Source organism: Astatotilapia calliptera, chromosome 18, assembly GCF_900246225.1.
Source record: "Astatotilapia calliptera chromosome 18, fAstCal1.2, whole genome shotgun sequence".
Lineage (NCBI taxonomy): Eukaryota > Metazoa > Chordata > Actinopteri > Cichliformes > Cichlidae > Astatotilapia > Astatotilapia calliptera.
Genome location: NC_039319.1, coordinates 29,706,957 through 29,727,278, shown reverse-complemented (window position 1 = coordinate 29,727,278; position 20,322 = coordinate 29,706,957). Strand labels below are relative to the sequence as shown.

The following is a 20,322-nucleotide window of genomic DNA, read 5'->3' as shown; positions in this document are numbered from 1 at the left end:
ATCACCTGGCTCATTTAAAATGCTTGGATGCTGACAATTATGCAGAGTCAGGCATGGAAAGGCTGCTCTTTGTGACAGGTGGGTGCTGTCATACATGGGTGTAGCTGCCAGCTGTCCTCGAGGCTTCACCTCTGCTAAACGTGTGTCTCTGAACTTGACCTCGTCTCATAAACTCTCCTGTGATTTTTATTTTGCATCCTTGGTTATTCAAATGAATGATTAATATATTAATATAAATCTATACAGATTTGTCCACACTGGATATGACAGTAAGAGTTAGTAAAGCTTTGTTAACGTGTCCCTCTACAGCCTGTTGTTTCTTAGTTTCACCAGTGAAACTGAATTAAAAACAAAACATAGATGACATATTGTCGCCTAGGCAACCACCAAGCTCCCAGTGCCTACAGAAATTCACTAAAACATGCTCATTTAAAGTATTTAAGTGCTTATGCATATGCTTAGTTGTGATAAACTGTTCAGTGAAAGTTTCTAAAACTAGATGAACTTACTTCAGCGTCAGCAGTTTGAGAAAACAACTCCCTTTACAGGTGCTGATAAGGCCACAAAACAGCATAACCATTGATCTGCTGAGACACGTGAAGTGTGATGTGATCAGTTTGTAACTTCCTGCCTCTTCCTTGGAAAGCATAAAGGAGCAGGAGCACGACCTCTGTGGCAGCGCTGACATGACTGAACTGTGATGTTTGATGTGTGTTGGCGCAGTAATAAAAAGCTTGATCACAGCTCTTTCTGTGTTGCAGACTTTATTTAAAAAAATCCACGACACCCTCCACCCTCCCACTGTGAACATGAATTGAATATTCAGAAGACATTTGTTTAAATAGTTCTACAAATCTGAGCTGTTGGTGTGTCCTTGGATTGTGTGGTAATAATATTAGAGCCTGCAATCTTTCTTACTGAATCTCTACTATGAGTCATGTTACCTGAGATTAATTCTATGTTTACCTGTCAGCCTGGACGAATGTGCTGTGTGAAGGAAATTAAATTAAATCAGATCTGAACTGCGTACATTTAAGCAACCTGTTCATATTTAATATGAACCAGTGATTTTTTTGATTGCTGATTCCAAGAGAGTCTTTGTGGAAATCCTGTTTGGCTTTTTGTTATTTTAATTCTCTTCTCTGTTTTCCAGAACAGTTCTCCACAGTTGCTGTCCACATGGGTCAGTGGGACCAAGAAGCACTCTGCTAATGTGGAGCTCTGCCCAGCAACATCCAGCAGGACCCAGACAGCGTTTTTTATCTCCCAGCTGGAGTTTTTGTTTGTCTGTAACTGGAGAGTCAGATTGTTGTTGAGCTTCACACTTGCAGAGGTAAGTCAGTTTGCAGAGATCCCTCCCACCCTGGCTTTCTTATCTGAAACAGTAATATTTCAGTGACTGCTGCTTGTACCACAGGTTAACACACGGTACTGATCCCTGATGGGAGAATCATCAATTTTGGCAACAAAGAAGCCTGGTGGATGTTTGTTTACAGTCTGATGATGGGACATCATGCTCTGCATCTTCAAAGTTTGCCTCCTCATTATTATTCATACCCAGTAATGTGAAGTATGCTCATATCTACTATAACTGAACCAACCTGGTGCTCTTCATTTATGGAGGCTGTTGAGTCTGAATGTTGGATGTTGTGTATCTCGTGTTCTCTGGGCTTTGTTGTCCTCAGTCTTTTCGCAGGATCAGAAAACAAAACCAGGAGGTGCGTAAATGTTTCTTCTCCATGATGTTTCTCCAAATGTTTCTTCTGGATGATGATAAGACTGTGACACGGGATGCCACCTTTGGTCTTGTGATGAAGCAAAGCTCAGGAAGAAGTGGGATTAAATGGTACCCACATGTGTGCTGCTGAGAAGGATGTACAGGGGCACCTGCAGCCAAATCCAAGCCTCAGGTTAGTTGTAGTTGCAGAACGCTATAGACTGAGACAGCTGAGGCATCAAATGTTTGATTAAACGGATGAAAAAGAGAAGTTTCTTCCCTATAATTATCACTTCTTAAAATCTGTAGCAACTTCAAGTCTGTCAGCGTGCTGAGCATGCTCAGAATGTGACAATATATTTTAGTTCAATATTTAATTTCTTTCAGTTGCAATTGTTAAATGAAAAAAAATATATATATTCTTATTATTTAGCAAACTAATTTATCAAAAAAATATATATACATATATCTGTATTAGTTTTAATAAATTAATTTGACACCTGTATGGAAAATACCATATTGTATTCATACAGAATCAGTTTGGTATCATTGTTTGTCTGCTCACTGATTGTTGAAACTAAGAGCTGCTTTGATCTGTTTGATCTAAAGTATCCAAAGTTGAGCTCTGATGTTTCGTCACCCCTGTGTGTGATATGTGATTCCTACATGCTGGCAGAGCAGAGCAGCAGTTTGTGCTCACAGATGGTGACGGTGTGGAGAGACGGTGGTTTTCCTCAGAAGAACCAGCAGAGTCACAAAGGGCACCAGTCCATCTCACCACCTTAACTTTCTGACTGATGCTCGTCTGCACTGCACAGAGGAAATCAGCTGATCGAGGTTTGTCCAGTGACGTGTTATGAAATGTATATTTGTTTTATGCTTACAGATGTGTTTTTCTTGACAGAGGCTCTGCAGAGGTTAGACAAAGCAGAGAAAACATGTGCTTTACATTTTACTGTGATTTATTGAGATATTTGTTGCCTGATGTTCAGCAGGAATGGAGAAATAGAATCAAAGGGAGAAGTTTTTGCTGTTTTTGTAATGATGTAAGTAAATCTTCAATATTATTTATTTGCTTGGTTATATTAGGAGTGTTTCTGAGTGAGGGGGGAGGAGTCATCATCCAGGTAAAGTGACGTGGATCAGTGGATACACGTGTCTCCCCTTTAAAGGAGACGATCCAAGTCATCCTTAAATGTTAGTGCTTTCAAATACACAAACATTTTTAAAGGACAAAAATGAACATCCAACTTTGACTGTAATACAAAATAAATCTTTGCATGTGTGTTTTCAAACTCTCAGATGGGCAGCATATCAGTCTTGGACTGTCTAACCTGCAGCACTGAATGACCACCACACATGAGCATGTTCCTGCAACATTCAGCATCTGATCCTTCATCTGTGTGCTGCTGCTTTTGGTAAGTACAGTTACCCAACTCCAGTAACTCTAAACACATGCCATCCATTTCTGACGGCCTGGTTACTTCCTGTCAGTTACTTTAGAAACCATGTGGTCACCTGACCTAACACTGTTTCTTCTTCTTCCCCTTAATGTTCAAGTGTCACATGTCAAACAGCTGGAGAGGAAACTACACCAGTGTACTGGGATGTTTCACCAACACGTGCCAGATGCTGTTCCTTCATGGTGACATCACCAGAGACAGCCCCGCCCACCTCAGGACCTCGCCATTGATCATGATGATTATAATGATGACAGCGAGCGGAACTAAGACTGTAAAAATCCACGACCAGAATGTTTCTTTCTAATTATGAATGAATACTGAGAGCCTCTTTCTGTGTTTTGTCTGTTTTGTTTTTTTACCTCATTTGTTTCTAACAAAGTTCACAAACTCACACAGTTTACATTCTGTATGTTTCCATCTTTACCAGCCACACTAACTGCATTTAAGAAAATAATCCTTAGAAATCGTCGTTTTTCTCTTTTGTAATTGATGATAATTCAGTGAATATACTGCGCTGCTTCCTTTTATTGCGTCTCACATTGCTTTAAGTTTTTCAGTGTCGTTATTTTTTACTGCTGTTTGAATTCTCTGTATGTTTGACCCTGTAGACTGTTTGATGGACTGCTTGCCTTCCTGTTTGTAACCGCCGCCTGTTTTTTAATAAAGATTTGGATTTCTGACTTCAACACAGCCTCTGCGTGTCCTCCCTTTGTGCCCTCTTCCTCTGTGAATGTGTTGCATGTGTCACAGATTCATTTTATTAACAGTTTTCCCACAGTGAGTTGCATCAGCATTCATTCACAGCACATTTCAGAAGGATTCAGATTAATACAGTGATCTTACAGTCAGAATGATCCTGACAGAATGCCACTGTAAATGATCTTTCATCAGGTAAATTTTAAAGTTCAGGGGCAGGAGTTATGAAGACTCATACTGGCATTAGGACTAATAATATGTACTTACAAAGTCAAAGTTTTTTAATTATGCTAGAATATTGGAAGACAATCAACTTTTAGTGTTTTCCGCATATTAATTATTCTGAAATAGAGACGTGACCCTAACTGTACAGAAGCACTAAACAACTGACAATCTAACAGACATCATTGGCCTGAGCTGTCATGCACAGTGAGTCTGATCCTTTGCTGTGAGAGTCTGACAAGCATGTTTCTGGTCAGTTTGGAAGAAATAATATCCCAATGTTGATCTTTTTTTCAATATTCCTTCTCTTTTACAACATAAACTGTGATCAAAGGTACTTATGTTCACAGCATGCAATAATACTGACAGTCCAGGGCATTGTGGTCTGTTGAGCTAGGGTTAGGGTTAGCAATTCAGACATATGTAATCAATACTAAACGTCTCTGACGTGGGCCACTGTCCGCAGTGTTGGGAAATCCATACCAGGCTGGAACGAGTCAAGGTAGGTGAGCATCCACGAGAAGACACAGCAGATGCATCCTACTAATACTGACAGGACCAGGAGACTCCAGAAACCGAGCATCTTCTCTTCAGTGCCATCCTCGCCTGTCACCCTCTCTGCCCGCAGCTGAGTATGGAGTAGATAAGGGCGCAGAGAAACCCTTATTACTAATTTGTATTATAATTCAATTTTCATGAAATATTCATATTCAGTATCGGTCCTTTTATATTAATAACCACGTATCCACCCAGGCTCATGGTGGGCAGGGCTCTGTCCTGGGATGCTTGAGTACAAGGTAACGTACACCCTGACCAGGTATCCAGTCTGTCAGAATTGTTTTCAATATTTGGTTCAAAAACATGAGTGACAACAGAAATCCAACTAGGATTCTTGCATATGATGAATGAAGTCTGTCTTTGACTGTATTGTCCAGCTGATCCATCAAACCCCCAGCAGGTGAACTTTATTCATGACATAACACCGCAACAATGTAAAAAATTAAACAGCAACAGTCTAAATGTAAAGTGCATTCTAAAGTCCTCTTCAATAAATCATATGCAAAGAGTCATTCAGGACTGTAAAACGTGAACTACAGAACCCAGAGTCTCCATCATTAAATCTCTGGTTGCTTCATTTTTCTATCCTATATCAGACACTTTAAGGTTAGGTTAGGTAAAGTTGCATTCTCATGGTGAGGCAAAGTGCTTTATGTGTGTGTGTGCGTGTCATGAACGGCTATAAAAGGCCTATAATTAAAGAACAAAGCGGGGTTTGAGTTCGAGTTGCGGCAGACTGTCACTACTTGTAAATGGAACGCAGCCTTCCTACGGCGGACAGCTAATAACAGGAATCGGACGCGGTCCAGCCAAGTCCACAGCAACCACCATAGCAACCGCCTAGCATGACCTTAAAAACATATTCTGTCTTCATAACTATCAAAATCGTGAAATGATTTGCAAAGTGTGAAAGTGTTACAGCTGCAGAGAGCTATGGCGGTATCTATGGAAGCTGTTTACATAGCTAATAATATACGATGTAACCATGGAGACAGTCAGTCACGTGAGCTAGCGGTGCACGTTTACTACAGTGAATAAGGTGATTGCGTGCACAGCGTCCACACGCTGCAGAGGGTAAAGACATTACTTCAATATTGTTTTATATTGATATATATTTGCCTTCTGTTGACCATCACCTCAGGTTCACCATTACAGTTTCAGCATACAGATGCACACTGTCTAAATATGAACACATTCAAAAACTCATGTCTCAGAAATAAGCACAGCTGTTCATGTTTGTCATTAGAGTTTTATTTGTAAGAAAACTATGAACTTCATATTGTGCATCAAATAAAAGAACATTTCACAACTCTGAGTCAACAGAAACAGGTAACAGAAATGTCTTTAATGTAGACATGTACAGTGTAGTGTAAGCATTAAAAGATCATAAAGGAAACACTAATATTTATGTGAAACTAATTGTAATAAAAAATGAGCAGGTGGTTTATAGATGTAAAAGAAAGAATCTGAAAACAACACTTTTTTGGTCTAAGTGATCAAAGTAGAAAACAGAACTGATGTTCAAGAACAAACCGTAGCTGCACTAATATTAGTGTCTTTAACTAAATGACTTGGTTCACTTTATGGCTGGGCTGTATGTGGGGTTATATCATGTTATTTGGGCAGGAGTACCTGTCCTCTGTTAGACTTAGAAAGTTTCTCCATAAGTAGAGTTTCTAACTCTTCTAGCACATCTGTGGCTGACAGCTTTTTGGTGGCTCTTTTTACCCCACACTGGCTGTGAGTGTGTAAATAGCCCCACTAGTTCTTTTGGGTTGCAGTTAACTGGGGAGGAAGGGGTGGGTCTGCCATGACTAGATGAATAACAATTATCTGGGATACATATATTTCATAATGCGCTGTCAGGGCGCCCCAGGGCAGCTGTGGCTAAAATGTAGCTTGCTATCGCCAGTGTGTGAATGTGTGTGTGAATGGGTGAATGACTGAATGTAGTGTAAAGCGCTTTGGGCTCCTATGGACTAGAAAAGCGCTATACAAATGCAGGCCAATGCATGCATGTATCTCTATAAACCTGCCTGAGGGCTGCCATTTTTACATTCAGTTATTTCTTTGTTGAATCTAAATAATGAATGTGTTACAGTTAAACTGACACTGGTCAGTGTAAATGGCTCATTGGGACACAGAAACCTTTAAATTAAACCCATCACCTGATATCGAGTGTCAAACAATATCACAGCTGTAAAAGCTGTTTACAGTCACAATTTATAAAACTATGATTGTAAATAAATTCAAACAAGTGAGCTTTTCTCTTTGTGCTGAATATCAACACTGTGATTTCTTAGACTGTAAGCTTTACTTTAGCACAACCAGTTGTAGAAGCTGCCACTCCAAATGTCTTTGATAACAAGAAAAAAATACCTTTTCAGTCCACAGCCTGAAGTTCTTCTCTGACATCTTCTGCAATCGGCTTTGTCTGCTGGTTTGAAGACAATAAACCACAAAAAGATGATTTAGTCACTTTGTCTGCGTCATGCAGCTCGAATGTGTCGTGTAACAATGTTGAATAGCCGTCGTTATCCCTCTGCTGTGTCAGTAGGATTGTACTGTACAGCATCTCATTGATATGTGAGGAATGCTAATGTAACACGATAACAGACTTACATCATTAAAACATAAAGGACAGGAGATATTTAGATATTTTTATATTTATATTAAAGTTTATAGCTGACAGATATTACTAAATAGATAGAATTTACTAAATAGCTGGATGAACATGAAAAATATGTCTATAATAACAAATGACCATGAGAGCCAGTAGAATTAATTCAACTGGACACTCGAAAGACGTCCTTAAATGCTCTTTAAGTGGCAGAACAGACGAACAAACAGTTAATTGGTTACTTGAGATGAAATCTAATCAGCTACTTTGAAAACAGCTTCTAACTGGTTCCTCCTTTAACAGGATGGCTGCTCAGGGGTAAGGACATCATGCAGTCCAGCAACCTTTATGGTTCTGCTTTGATTCACCAGGAACTATTAGAGAAACCTTCCAGCGCCTCCTGTGAAAGACACAGGCATAAACACACAAACATTTATTAACATGTTCCACAGTCTTCCAGTTTGATTTTCTCATCCTGTGGACAACAACGAACAGAGATGCAGGTTTATTGTTAACTTTTGTAAGGTTTATTTAGTGAACATATCCAGCTGCAGCTCCACTGTGATCCTGAACTGGATAAGCACTTAAGAAAATGTGTCAATAAATGGACAAACATCAACTTACTATATTTATCCAAACAGACGGGACCAATAATGCTTCACTGAGTTAGAGACTTTAACAGTCTCTTCTATGTAAGAATGTCTCGTGCTGATAGACCTGCAAACTTGACAACAAAGGTTTTTCAGACTGCATGTAGCTGTCCTCTATGTCAGCTCACACATTTACATTTATGTCACACTTATTTCTGCTTTCCAATTTTATAATTATTACTTAGGTATATAGATAAAATGTAGATACAAGGTATCTACATTTTGATTAGATACCTTGAGTTTGTAAATGATCAGATTACATAATTGGAATACAATTCAATACAATTCATGTATCCAATTCATGGTTGCGGGAGGATGAAGCCTATCCCAGGTGATACAGGACAAAGACAGGCTGCCAGGTTATTGCAGGGCTAACACAATATGTGTAACAGAAAATCCACTTAAATGTTTGATATTCTTTTTTTTTTTTTAAATAGGACAGGGGGAAAAGAATGAGAGAAAGAGGGGGAGAGAAAGAAAGAAAACCTAAGGGGAGAAGAGACGGTGAGAAGGGGGGGAAGGGAGAAAAAAAACAAACAACAAAAAAAAAAACTCCTGGGTCACCTGTATGGAGAAAAACAAACAAACAAACAAACAGAGGAGACAGCAAACAACAAAGAGCAACACAATAATAGAAAAAAAAGCACCATCACAATAAACTACCTAGTCATAAATATCAATAGTTACTAAATAATAGACGATATTGTTCAGCACGCAAGATAGACAGCGCACAGTGTGCTTTGAGGCAGCAGCCAAGAAAGCTTTAGTCCGCGTCTGTGAATACCCATGTGTACACCTGTGTGCATACCTGTGTGGATCAGCATGCGTGCATTCCAAAGGTTTCTCCATGTAATGATCTGTTAGGGAGTGTGGGGAGCCACAGCCCTGTCCTTTATGGTATCAAGCTGGTATGGAGGAGATCAAAACTCCAGACATCCAGAGGCCCCCAGAACACAAGAGACCAAGGAAGACCCACAGAGGGGCAGCTGCGCCACTGTCCCAGTTAGAGCTAAGGAGAGTCCCAGATGAGGGCTCATTCGGCAGCCGCGGAGCAGAAGCCAGGGGGAGTTGCAGCGACGCGCCCGTGGGCTCCGCCGGCAGCCAGCTGTGCCTGAGTGACCGAGCCCCAGGCCGAGAGGCCGGGGGCACCCCACCTCCGAAATGGCCCGAGCGAGCCCCAATAAGCGGCCGCCAAGGAGTGAGCCGGTGTGTACCCGGACGCCCACCCCCAGATACAAAGAACCACCAACGCACCGACACCTGAGGGAGTCCGCCACCGGCAGGGGAAGTGGTGGTGGGTGGAGATAGGCCTCCAAACCTTGGAAGGCCCGAGATGTCTCCAGAGAGGTGGCGTCTGATACCCAACCTGACATATAGATACAAACATACAGGCACACACAAACACAAACATCCATTCCCACCCTCATGCGCACTTCACACTCAACCGACGTGGAGACAAATATAAAGAGACGCTGTATGTTTGATATTTCTTATAATAATCATAATTATGACTATTATTTAAAGGTTTCTTTATAAATACATTTTGATTTTTTATAACCCCTAAAATATAAACCTGAGCTGTTTCAGATTCTGACCTCAGTAACCTGGCTGTGTCCTCACTGCAGCTCCCTCTTGGAAGTACGTCTGCTTCTTGTCTTCCCCAGTGTTGACCGCCTGCCCTTGATATCACGTACTGTACCTGAGGAACAAAAAAGGACAAACACTTGCCTTCATTTAAGAAGTACATTCATACAGAGGTAATCTATTGAAACACACTAGTTCACCCTTTGGGAGGAATCAGTTCCTGTGAAACATTTCTGTAAATGAACATCATGTGGAGAATGAATGAGTTCTTCAGGTGACTCAGCAGTCCCACACTGACAAATGAAATCTAGTTAAACTATTAAGCATATGTACCCCGCGCGTCAATAAGTGAAGCAGAGGGAGCCTGACCATGCGTCACACATTTGACGAGTTGGGAGTGAGAACGTGTTGGGTCCTCCTTCCCCTCATCATAGTCTGCCACGCAGGCCGTGACAGAAAAGCCCACTAAAAGAACGCCCACCAGACCAAAGCAATGGTTTTGACTTGATCAGCATTAACCCCGCCCCCTGACTTTGATGGGTGAAGCTGACAAATAAAATGTATTTATGAACAGCGATGCAGGGCCAGGAGTAGCAACGTGAATTAAATAAATACATCATTAAATAATTAAATGTGTCAGTAAAATAATTAAAATAGAAAACAAACCAATAATTGATTAACTAATTTGAATTGTATATACAGCGGGGAAAATAAGTATTTGACACATCAGCATTTTTATCAGTAAGGGGATTTCTAAGTGGACTATTGACACAACATTTCCACCAGATGTTGCCATCAAGCCAAATATTGAATTCATACAAACAAATCAGAACATTTAAGTATACAAGTTGAATCATATTAAATAAAGTGCAATGACACAGGGAATAAGTATTGAACACACTTTATTTAATACTTTGTAGAAAAGCCTTTGTTGGTGATTACAGCTTCTAGACGCCTCTTGTATGGATAGACCAGTCGTCTGCATTGCTCAGGAGTGATTCTGGCCCATTCTTCCACACAAACGGTCTTTAAATCTTGAAGGTTCCTTGGGCCTCTTTTATGAACTTTAATCTTCAGTTCTCTCCATAGATTTTCTATGGGATTTAGGTCAGGTGATTGACTGGGCCATTCAAGCAACTTGATTTTCTTTCTTTGAAACCACTTCATTGTTTCCTTGGCCTTGTGTTTGGGATCATTGTCTTGCTGAAATGTCCACCCTCTTTTCATTTTTAGCTTCCTGGTAGATGGCAGCAGATTTTTATCCAGAATGTCCCGGTACATCTCTCCATTCATCCTGCCTTCAATAATATGAAGTCTGCCAGTACCCCTTGCTGAAAAGCAGCCCCAAACCATGATGCTTCCACCCCCAAACTTAACTGTTGGTATGGTGTTCTTGGGGTGGTGAGCAGTGCCATTTCTTCTCCAAACATGGTGTGTAGAATGACTGCCAAAAAGTTCTATTTTGCTTTCATCTGACCATACTATAGTCTTCCAATAATCCACAGGCTTCTCCAAATGCTGTTGCGCAAATTTTAACCGAGCCTTGACATGCTTTTTGTTCAGCAATGGAGTCTTGCGTGGTGAGCGTGCATGGATGCCATGGCGGTTCAGTGCATTGCTTATAGTTTTCTTTGAAACAACAGTACCTGCTGATGCAAGGTCTTCCTGAAGTTCTGTCCGAGTGGTTCTTGGCTCTTGGAGAACTCTCCTGATTATTCTTTGGACTCCTCGGACAGGGATCTTGCGTGGAGCACCTGATCGTGGCTGGTTTATGGTGAACTGATGCTCTTTCCATTTCCGGATAATGGCCCCCACAGTGCTCACAGGAACATTCAGCATTCTGGAAATGCACCTATAACCATTCCCATCAAAATGCTTTTCAACGATAAGATTACGAAGATCTTGAGAGAGTTCTTTGCTTTTACCCATCATGAAGTCTTTCCTGTGTGCCTTCTGGGTAATGAGGAGCCTTTATAGGCCATCAATTAGGACTAAAGCAGCTAATATCAATTAGTACTGATAGGGGACAGGATTTCTCTATCAATACTGACAGATTTCAGGTGATCTCCTGGCTTTCTATGTCATTTTGCCCCTTGTTATCTTCATGTATTCAATACTTATTCCCTGTGTCATTTCACTTTATTTATTATGGTTTAACTTGTATACTTAAATGTTCTGATTTGTTTGTATGACTTCAATATTTGGCTTGATGGCAACATCTGGTGGAAATGTTGTGTCAATAGTCCACTTAGAAATCCCCTTACTGATAAAAATGCTGATGTGTCAAATACTTATTTTCCCCGCTGTAAATAAATAATGAATTATTTTAAATGAAATTAATGGATAATTTATTATTAATATATTTCTTTAATTGATTATGTACATTTTTTAAATTAATTACTGAAATAGTTAATTCATTCATTCATTTATTTAATACAACCATAAAATTATTGCTAATTTACTCAAAATAAATGTAAGACATCAATATTAAAGGTTAAATTATGATAATGAATACATGCAAATATAACTGATGACATAAAAATGAGGATTTCTTAAGCTAAAGCCAAAGTGCTGACTCATTTTTCATGTTACTCTCAAATGTTTTCCCTAATAACAATAACATAATTACACTTTAGCCACAAGAGGGCAGCAGCATTAACACAAGTCACATGTATATAAAGGTACAGTGATTATATTACAGTGATTTTGACAAAAACAAAGCAGAAGTTGATGGCAGTGTGTTTTTCCATGACAGAATAATTACGCACACCCCACTTTGCAGTTATTTATTTGTAAAAAATTTTTGGAATCATGTAAGATTTTCGTTCCACTTCTCACGTGTTCACCACTTTGTGTTGGTCTTTCACGTGGAATTCCAATAAAATTGATTCATGTTTGTGGCTGTAATGTGACAAAATGTGGGAAAGTTCAAGGGGCCAAATACTTTTGTAAGCCACTGTAAAGTTCACTATCAGTAACATCATAGCACCACCCAGCTGTATAGAAACTCCGTCATGCTAGCTAGTAGCAGTACGAGTTATTGTAACTGACTGTAAAAAGTCAGCACAAGGAAAATAAACTCCACCTAAACTTGGTTTATATCTGACCCAGATAGACTGCAGGTCATAACTTCTTACCTGAAGTTCAGTTCACCTGACACTCGGACCGGCGGCCGCCTCGGGTCTCTCCTCCTGCCTCCCCTTTCCCTCATCCACCTGCTGCCTCTGTGGAAGCTCCGCCATAGCCACCACCAAACAACTGACTTATTTTTACACATTGACCAGCATCCAGCCAATGCGCCATCTTTCATTGTTTATACCGTTACAAAAACATTTAAAAAACCTCATTAATGTTAAATAAATTAATAAATTAATAAATAAATTCTAACAACAGCTGATCAAGCTTAAACGTGCTGCTGTTGTTTAGGGCGACATCTGCTGGTTTCCTCTTTTGGTTTGGTTTCCTCTCTTGGTTTCCTCTCATCGGCCCATAAAAATGAAAAATTACCATCAGTATGCCCGATGGCCAGTCCAGCTATGGTCGTGCCATCAGTTAACCCTTCACGTGGCAGCTGTGACACGCGTGCCCAGGGTTGCCGACCCCTGCTCTAAAGCATCTGATTTGGATTCCTGAGATCAAATATATTTTCCTTTGGCTTTGTTTTCTTCCCATTTGTGGCTTTAATGTAGTGTTACATCCTGTTTGTTTGCTTCCATCTGTATACATGTCCAGATTCACTGTTATGTTTCTATTCTTACATTGCTGTGTGATCATTGTTCCCTCTGCTGACTGATGTGACCTTTTGTATCTCACACTGATACTTGTCATATTTGTATCTGCGCCTAAAAGATAAAAAGTTTTCCATGCTAAAACACAGCTCCACCTCCTGCAGTTCTCCCTCTGAACCACTAGATGTCTCTGTTATCTAAATGAAGACGTGCAGCACAGCAACCACAGCAGCGCTCAGATCACACGTGTCCTGTTATTATGTATAAAAGCATGAAACAGGTGAGACAGGTGGGATCAATATTAATGTTGTGGAAATATATGAAAAAGCAACAGAAGAGTGAAAACATTTCGTGTTTCTAGAAAGATCTTTCAGCTCACAGCTGCTCACAGACTGTATTTACAAGTGACAAACTGCAACTCTACAGTACATCTACAGTATATATCAAATATATTCTGCACTCAGAAAAATAAAGGTGCCAACTGAAACCAAAAGTGGTTTTTTAGACTGATGCCATAGAAGAACCTTATTTGGTGCCACAAAGAACCTTTCAAACAATGGTTCTTTGAAGAACCATTTCTTTCAGTGGTTCATTGAAGAAACTTTAAAGGTGCCCCAAAGAACCATCAAGAACCATCAAGAAATACATGTATTCAAATCTATTGAGTGATGTTTGAAAGTCTTTCCAGGTGAGTTTGATCCAGGAGGGTCTGAAGCCAGAGTCAGACAGAGACTGTGCAGAGACTGTAGAAGGACAGAGCAGCAGCAGAGCAGTCCAGATACACTGATGATCCTCTGTCAGATCCAGAGGGACACACAGGGATGATGCTGGACTCTACATTGTGTCTGACAGTGGAGCTGTTCTCAGAGCAGTTCACTCTGCAGCACTGACAGTCATCTGCACTTCTTCTCATTCCTCTGTCAGTCACTGCTGGATTAAGCTCTCCTTTCCACCTCCCAGTAACATGGCCCAGTCAGAGCGTCTCTACACACAAGCTGCTGCTGCTTCAACCTCTCTGGATCATCAGGACACAGCTACTCCTCTCTCAGCACACACACCGTCCTGTTTACCATCATCAGCTCCACCTGCAGAGAGAAGAAGGAAGAGCAGAGGAGATAAACGAGTGTTTCCACAGACTCTTCATCAGCTGTCAGTCGGTGATGCAGCACATCCAGTATAAAGAGCAGCAGGGACTTCAGTGCTGGGACTGTACTAGGACTCATTGTTGCTTCACTTTTTCTAATCTTTGGATTTTTATTGAAGTTGATGAAAATGTTTTTCCCTCCTAGTTTGAGTTTGGACTTTCATTCATTAGAAGAACCTTGGTGTGTCCACTCTGAGCTCTGTAGGAACCCCAACAACAAGCCCAACAATCCAGATGGACGGTTCCAGCTGTTAACTGGAGGAATTCCATCCAAACATCTGCTCTCACTAAATTCTTCCTCACATACAGACTGTGTTCTTCACTGCTTTAAACTTGGAAATGAATGGAGTCATTGGTCTGTGTGCTGCTTTGTTCAGAGAGCTGATTGGCTGTTGACAGTGTTTGATGAGAGTGTGGCAGCTGTTACTATTGTCACCATAAAGGTGACAAAAAGGCCAGAAACAGGAAGTGTTTGTGTCCAATCCTGAAGCCTGTCACCATTCTCCTCTCACAGCTTCACTGAGAAGCTGCAGCTTTACAGGAAACACTGGATCTTTGTTTCATACTGACTGTGTTTAGTACAATACTGCTGACAGCACCACCCCGTCACTCCATCACTCTACTTACACCAGAGTCTCCAGTCGGTAGTCTGGACTCTGCTGAAGATCAGACAGCTGATTCACATCTGGATCCTTCAGGTTATTTCCTCTCAGGTCCAGCTGTCTCAGATGGGAGGGGTTGGACTTCAGCGCTGCTGCCAGATAATCACAGCTGATCTTTGACAAATCACAGCTCCACAGTCTGAATAAAGAATGAAAGATGTAAGTTTATTAGACAAAGTGTGAGCTTGAAATCATTCAGTGTTTCATCATCTGTTCAGAGCTGAAGAAGGTTCAGAATGTAGAAGTTTAGAAAATGGAAACTCCAAACAGCTGAAGCCAACAGGAAGCAGCTTCAAACAAACACAACAAGAGAAAAAACTCTGAACGTTTCACATTAAAGTCGTACATTTCTCATAAAAACAGGACAAAGACTTGAAAAAGTCAAGTTTTTCCTCCCAGGAACCACAAGGCTTCACTTTTAAAGGTGAAGTGTGAAAGAAATGGACATATTTGAAGTCCAACACCTTTTTCCAGTCACATTATTAAAGCAGACGAACTACAAGCTCATTTTCATTCCAACAAGTCATCTTCTGACCTGGACTAACAACACTGGTCTCTATGTGCAGCTGGCTGTGAGAGCAGTGCTCAGGGAGCGTCTACAAAGTGCAACACTGAAAGAACATCACACACTCATTTGCTTCCAGCACTTTCACACAAACATCTACTGTCATTATTGTCACCAAACTCTGTGGATCTTTTATTGCAAATTCAAATTCAAATTCAATTCAATTCAATTCAATTCAATTCAATTTTATTTATATAGCGCCAAATCACAACAAAAGTCACCTCAAGGCGCTTCATAGATACAGAGAAAAACCCAACAATCATATGACCCCCTATGAGCAAGCACTTTGGCGACAGTGGGAAGGAAAAACTCCCTTTTAACAGGATGAAACCTCCGGCAGAACCAGGCTCAGGGAGGGGCGGCCATCTCCTGCGACCGGTTGGGGTGAGAGAAGGAAGACAGGATAAAGACATGCTGTGGAAGAGAGACAGAGGTTAATAACAGATATGATTCAATGCAGAGAGGTCTATTAATACACAGTGAGTGAGAAAGGTGACTGGAAAGGAAAAACTCAATGCATCATGGGAATCCCCCGGCAGCCTACATCTATTGCAGCATAACTAAGGGAGGATTCAGGGTCACCTGGTCCAGCCCTAACTATATGCTTTAGCAAAAAGGAAAGTTTGAAGCCTAATCTTAAAAGTAGAGATAGTGTCTGTCTCCCGAATCCAAACTGGAAGCTGGTTCCACAGAAGAGGGGCCTGAAAACTGAAGGCTCTCCCTCCCATTCTACTTTTAAATACTCGAGGAACAACAAGTAGGCCTGCAGAGCGAGAGCGAAGTGCTCTAATAGGGTGATATGATACTACAAGGTCATTAAGATAAGATGGGGCCTGATTATTTAAGACCTTGTATGTGAGGAGCAGGATTTTGAATTCAATTCTGGACTTAACAGGAAGCCAATGAAGGGAAGCCAAAACAGGAGAAATATGCTCTCTCTTTCTAGTCCCTGTCAGGACTCTTGCTGCAGCATTTTGGATTAGCTGAAGGCTTTTCAGCGAGTTTTTTGGACATCCTGATAATAATGAATTACAGTAGTCCAGCCTGGAAGTAATAAATGCATGAACTAGTTTTTCAGCGTCACTCTGAGGCAGGATATTTCTAATTTTAGAGATGTTGCGCAAATGGAAGAAAGCAGTCTTACATATTTGTTTAATATGTGCGTTGAAGGACATGTCCTGGTCAAAAATGACTCCAAAGTTCCTCACAGCATTACTGGAGGCCAAGGTAATGCCATCCAGAGTAAGAATCTGGTTAGATACCATATTTCTAAGATTTTCAGGGCCGAGTACAATAACCTCAGTTTTATCTGAATTAAGAAGCAGAAAGTTAGCGGCCATGCAGGTCTTTATGTCTTTAAGACATTCCTGCAGTCTAACTAATTGGTGTGTGTTATCTGGCTTCATGGATAGATAGAGCTGGGTGTCATCTGCATAGCAGTGAAAATGTATGCTATGTCTTCTAATAATGCTGCCTAAGGGAAGCATGTGTAATGTAAACAGAATTGGTCCTAGCACTGAACCTTGTGGAACTCCATAATTAACCTCAGTGTGTGAAGAGGACTCTCCATTTACATGCACAAATTGGAGTCTATTAGATAGATATGATACAAACCACTGCAGCGCAGTACCTGTAATACCTACAGCATGTTCTAATCGCTCTAATAGGATATTATGGTCAACAGTATCGAATGCTGCGCTAAGGTCTAGCAGGACAAGCACAGAGATGAGTCCACTGTCAGAGGCCATAAGAAGATCATTTGTAACCTTCACTAAAGCTGTTTCTGCGCTGTGATGAGCTCTGAAACCTGACTGAAACTCTTCAAATAAACCATTCCTCTGCAGATGATCTGTTAGCTGTTTGACAACTACTCTTTCAAGGATTTTTGATATAAAAGGAAGGTTGGAGATTGGCCTATAATTAGCTAAGACTGCTGGGTCTAGAGATGGCTTTCTGAGTAAAGGTTTAACTACAGCCAGCTTGAAGGCCTGTGGTACATAGCCGATTATTAGAGATAGGTTGATCATATTTAAGATCGAAGAATTAATTAATGGCAGGACTTCTTTGAGCAGTTTTGTAGGAATGGGGTCTAAAAGACACGTTGATGGTTTGGAGGAAGTAATTATTGAAGTTAACTCAGAAAGATCAATTGGAGAACATGAGTCTAACTTAACATCAATGGTACTAAGAGTAGCTGTAGATAATATTACATCTGTGGGATGATTATTGGTAATTTTTTCTCTAATGATAAAAATTTTATTTGTGAAGAAGTTCATGAAGTCATTACTAGTTAACGTTAAAGGGATGGTTGGCTCAAAAGAGCTCTGACTTTTTGTCAGCCTGGCTACAGTGCTGAAGAGAAACCTGGGGTTGTTCTTATTTTCTTCAATCAGTGATGGATAGTAAGATGTTCTGGCTTTGCGGAGGGCTTTCTTATAAAGCAGCAAACTATTTCTCCAGGCTAAATGATGATCCTCTAGATTTGTGACACGCCATTTCCTCTCCAGATTACGAGTCATCTGCTTTAGGGTACGTGTTTGAGAATTATACCACGGAGTCAGGTACTTCTGATTTGAGGCCTTAGTTTTCACAGGAGCTACAGTATCCAGAGTCGTACGTAGTGAGGAGGTGAAATTATCAACAAGATAATCGACCTCTGTTGGAGTAGCGTTCAGATAGCTGCTCTGCTCAATGTTGGTACAGGGCATTGGAGATGATAACAGTGGGTGGATTATATTCTTAAACTTAGTTACAGCGCTTTCAGAAAGACATCTACTTTGATAAAGTCTACTCTTCACCGCTGTGTAATCAATTATTGTAAATGTAAATGTTATCAGGAAATGATCAGACAGGAGAGGGTTTTCAGGAAACACTGTTAAATATTCAGTTTCTATGCCATATGTTAAAACAAGATCTAGAGTGTGATTAAAGTGGTGGGTGGGTTCTTTTACATTTTGAGAGAAACAAATTGAGTCTAATAACAGATTAAATGCCATGTTGAGGCTGTCATTTTTAGCATCTACATGGATGTTAAAATCACCCACAATAATTATTTTATCTGAGCTGAGAACTAAATCAGATATAAAGTCTGAGAAATCAGACAGAAACTCTGTGTAAGGCCCAGGTGGACGATAGATGATAACAAGTAAGACTGGTTTCTGAGTTTTACAGCTGGGGTGGACAATGTTAAGCATCAGGCTTTCAAATGAATTAAAAGTCTGTCTTGGTCTTTCATTAAATAATTATCCTGGTGTGAAAAATTGCTGCCACACCGCCCCCTCGGCCTGTGCTTCGAGATTTCTGGTAGTTAGAATGACTCGGGGGTGTTGATTCATTTAAACTAACATAATCATCCTGCTGCAACCAGGTTTCTGTAAGGCAGAATAAATCGATTTGTTGATCAATTATTAAGTCATGTACTAACAGAGACTTGGAGGAGAGAGACCTAATATTTAATAATCCACATTTCACTGTTTTACTCTTTGGTTCAGATGTGGATACTGTATTGTTCTTTCTTTGTAATTGTTTATGTTTAAGTTGTTCGTTGCTGGTTTTTAGTTTGCTTTTTGTCTTTTTGGAAGCTGACACAGTCTCTATGGAGATGAGTTTTTGGGGGGGTAGCAGGAGGACAGAAGCTGCAGAGAGGCGTGTAAGACTGCAACAAATGGGATGAAATGGTCAGGCAAAAGAGGGTTATGAGGAAATATGATGAAATGTTGTGTATTAGCAGCAAGTTATTGAATCATTTTCCTCAGAAACCAAACAAAATGATTGACAAACATGTTTTTACAAACTCAGTGTTGGACTTGGATCAGCAGGATAAGTTGATGATTATTTATTTTTTTTTTTTTTTTTTTTTTTTATTTTTTTTTATTTTTTTTTTTTTTTTTTTTTTTCTTAAATGACATCAGAAACAGCAGTATGCGACATTACGTGATGGCAGAGCTTCAGTTCATCCTTTGTCATTTTTTTTTTTTTTTTTTTTTTTTTTTTTTTAATAAATAGGACAGGGGGAATGAATGAGAGAGAGAGGGGGAGAGAAAGAAAGAAAACCCAAGGGGAGAAGAGACGGTGAGAAGGGGGGGGAAGAGAGACAAAAAAAAAAAACAAACTCCTGGGTCACCTGTATGGAGAAAAAAAACAAACAAACAAACAAACAAACAAACAAACAAACAAACAAACAAACAAACAGAGGAGACAGCAAACAACAAAGAGCAACATAATAATAGAGAAAGCAAAGCACCATCACAATAAACTAGCTAGTCATAGATATCAGTATTTACTAAGTAATAAACGATATTGTGCAGCACGCAAGATAGATAGCGCACAGTGTGCTTTGAGGCAGCCGCCAAGAAAGCTTTAGTCCGCGTCTGTGAATACCCATGTGTGCATACCTGTGTGGATCAGCATGCTTGCATTCCAAAGGTTTCTCCATGTAATGATCTGCTAGGGAGTGTGGGGGGGCCACAGCCCCGTCCTCCAGGGTGTGAAGCGGGTATGGAGGAGATCAAAACTCCAGACATCCAGAGGCCCCCAGAACACAAGAGACCAAGGAAGACCAACAGAGGGGCAGCCGCGCCACTGTTCCAGTAAGAGCTGAGGAGAGTCCCAGATGAGGGCTCACTCAGCAGCCGCGGAGCAGAAGCCAGGGGGGGTTGCAGTGACGCGCCCGTGAGCTCCGCCGGCCCCCAGCTGCGCCTGAGTGACCGAGCC

At 40.6% G+C, this 20,322-nt stretch overlaps 1 protein-coding gene and 1 long non-coding RNA gene across 4 annotated transcripts in view; one reads left to right on the top strand and one right to left on the bottom strand.

Moving 5' to 3' along the window:
- Window positions 1-20,322, bottom strand: part of LOC113010996 (protein NLRC3-like) — a 309,661-nt gene that overhangs the window by 276,755 nt on the left and 12,584 nt on the right. The gene's annotated exons all lie outside the window — the stretch shown is intronic.
- On the top strand, window positions 2,855-3,531 carry LOC113011035 (uncharacterized). Its single transcript, XR_003270426.1, has 3 exons — window positions 2,855-2,914; window positions 3,020-3,135; window positions 3,278-3,531. It is a non-coding gene; the product is annotated as an uncharacterized LOC113011035 (long non-coding RNA).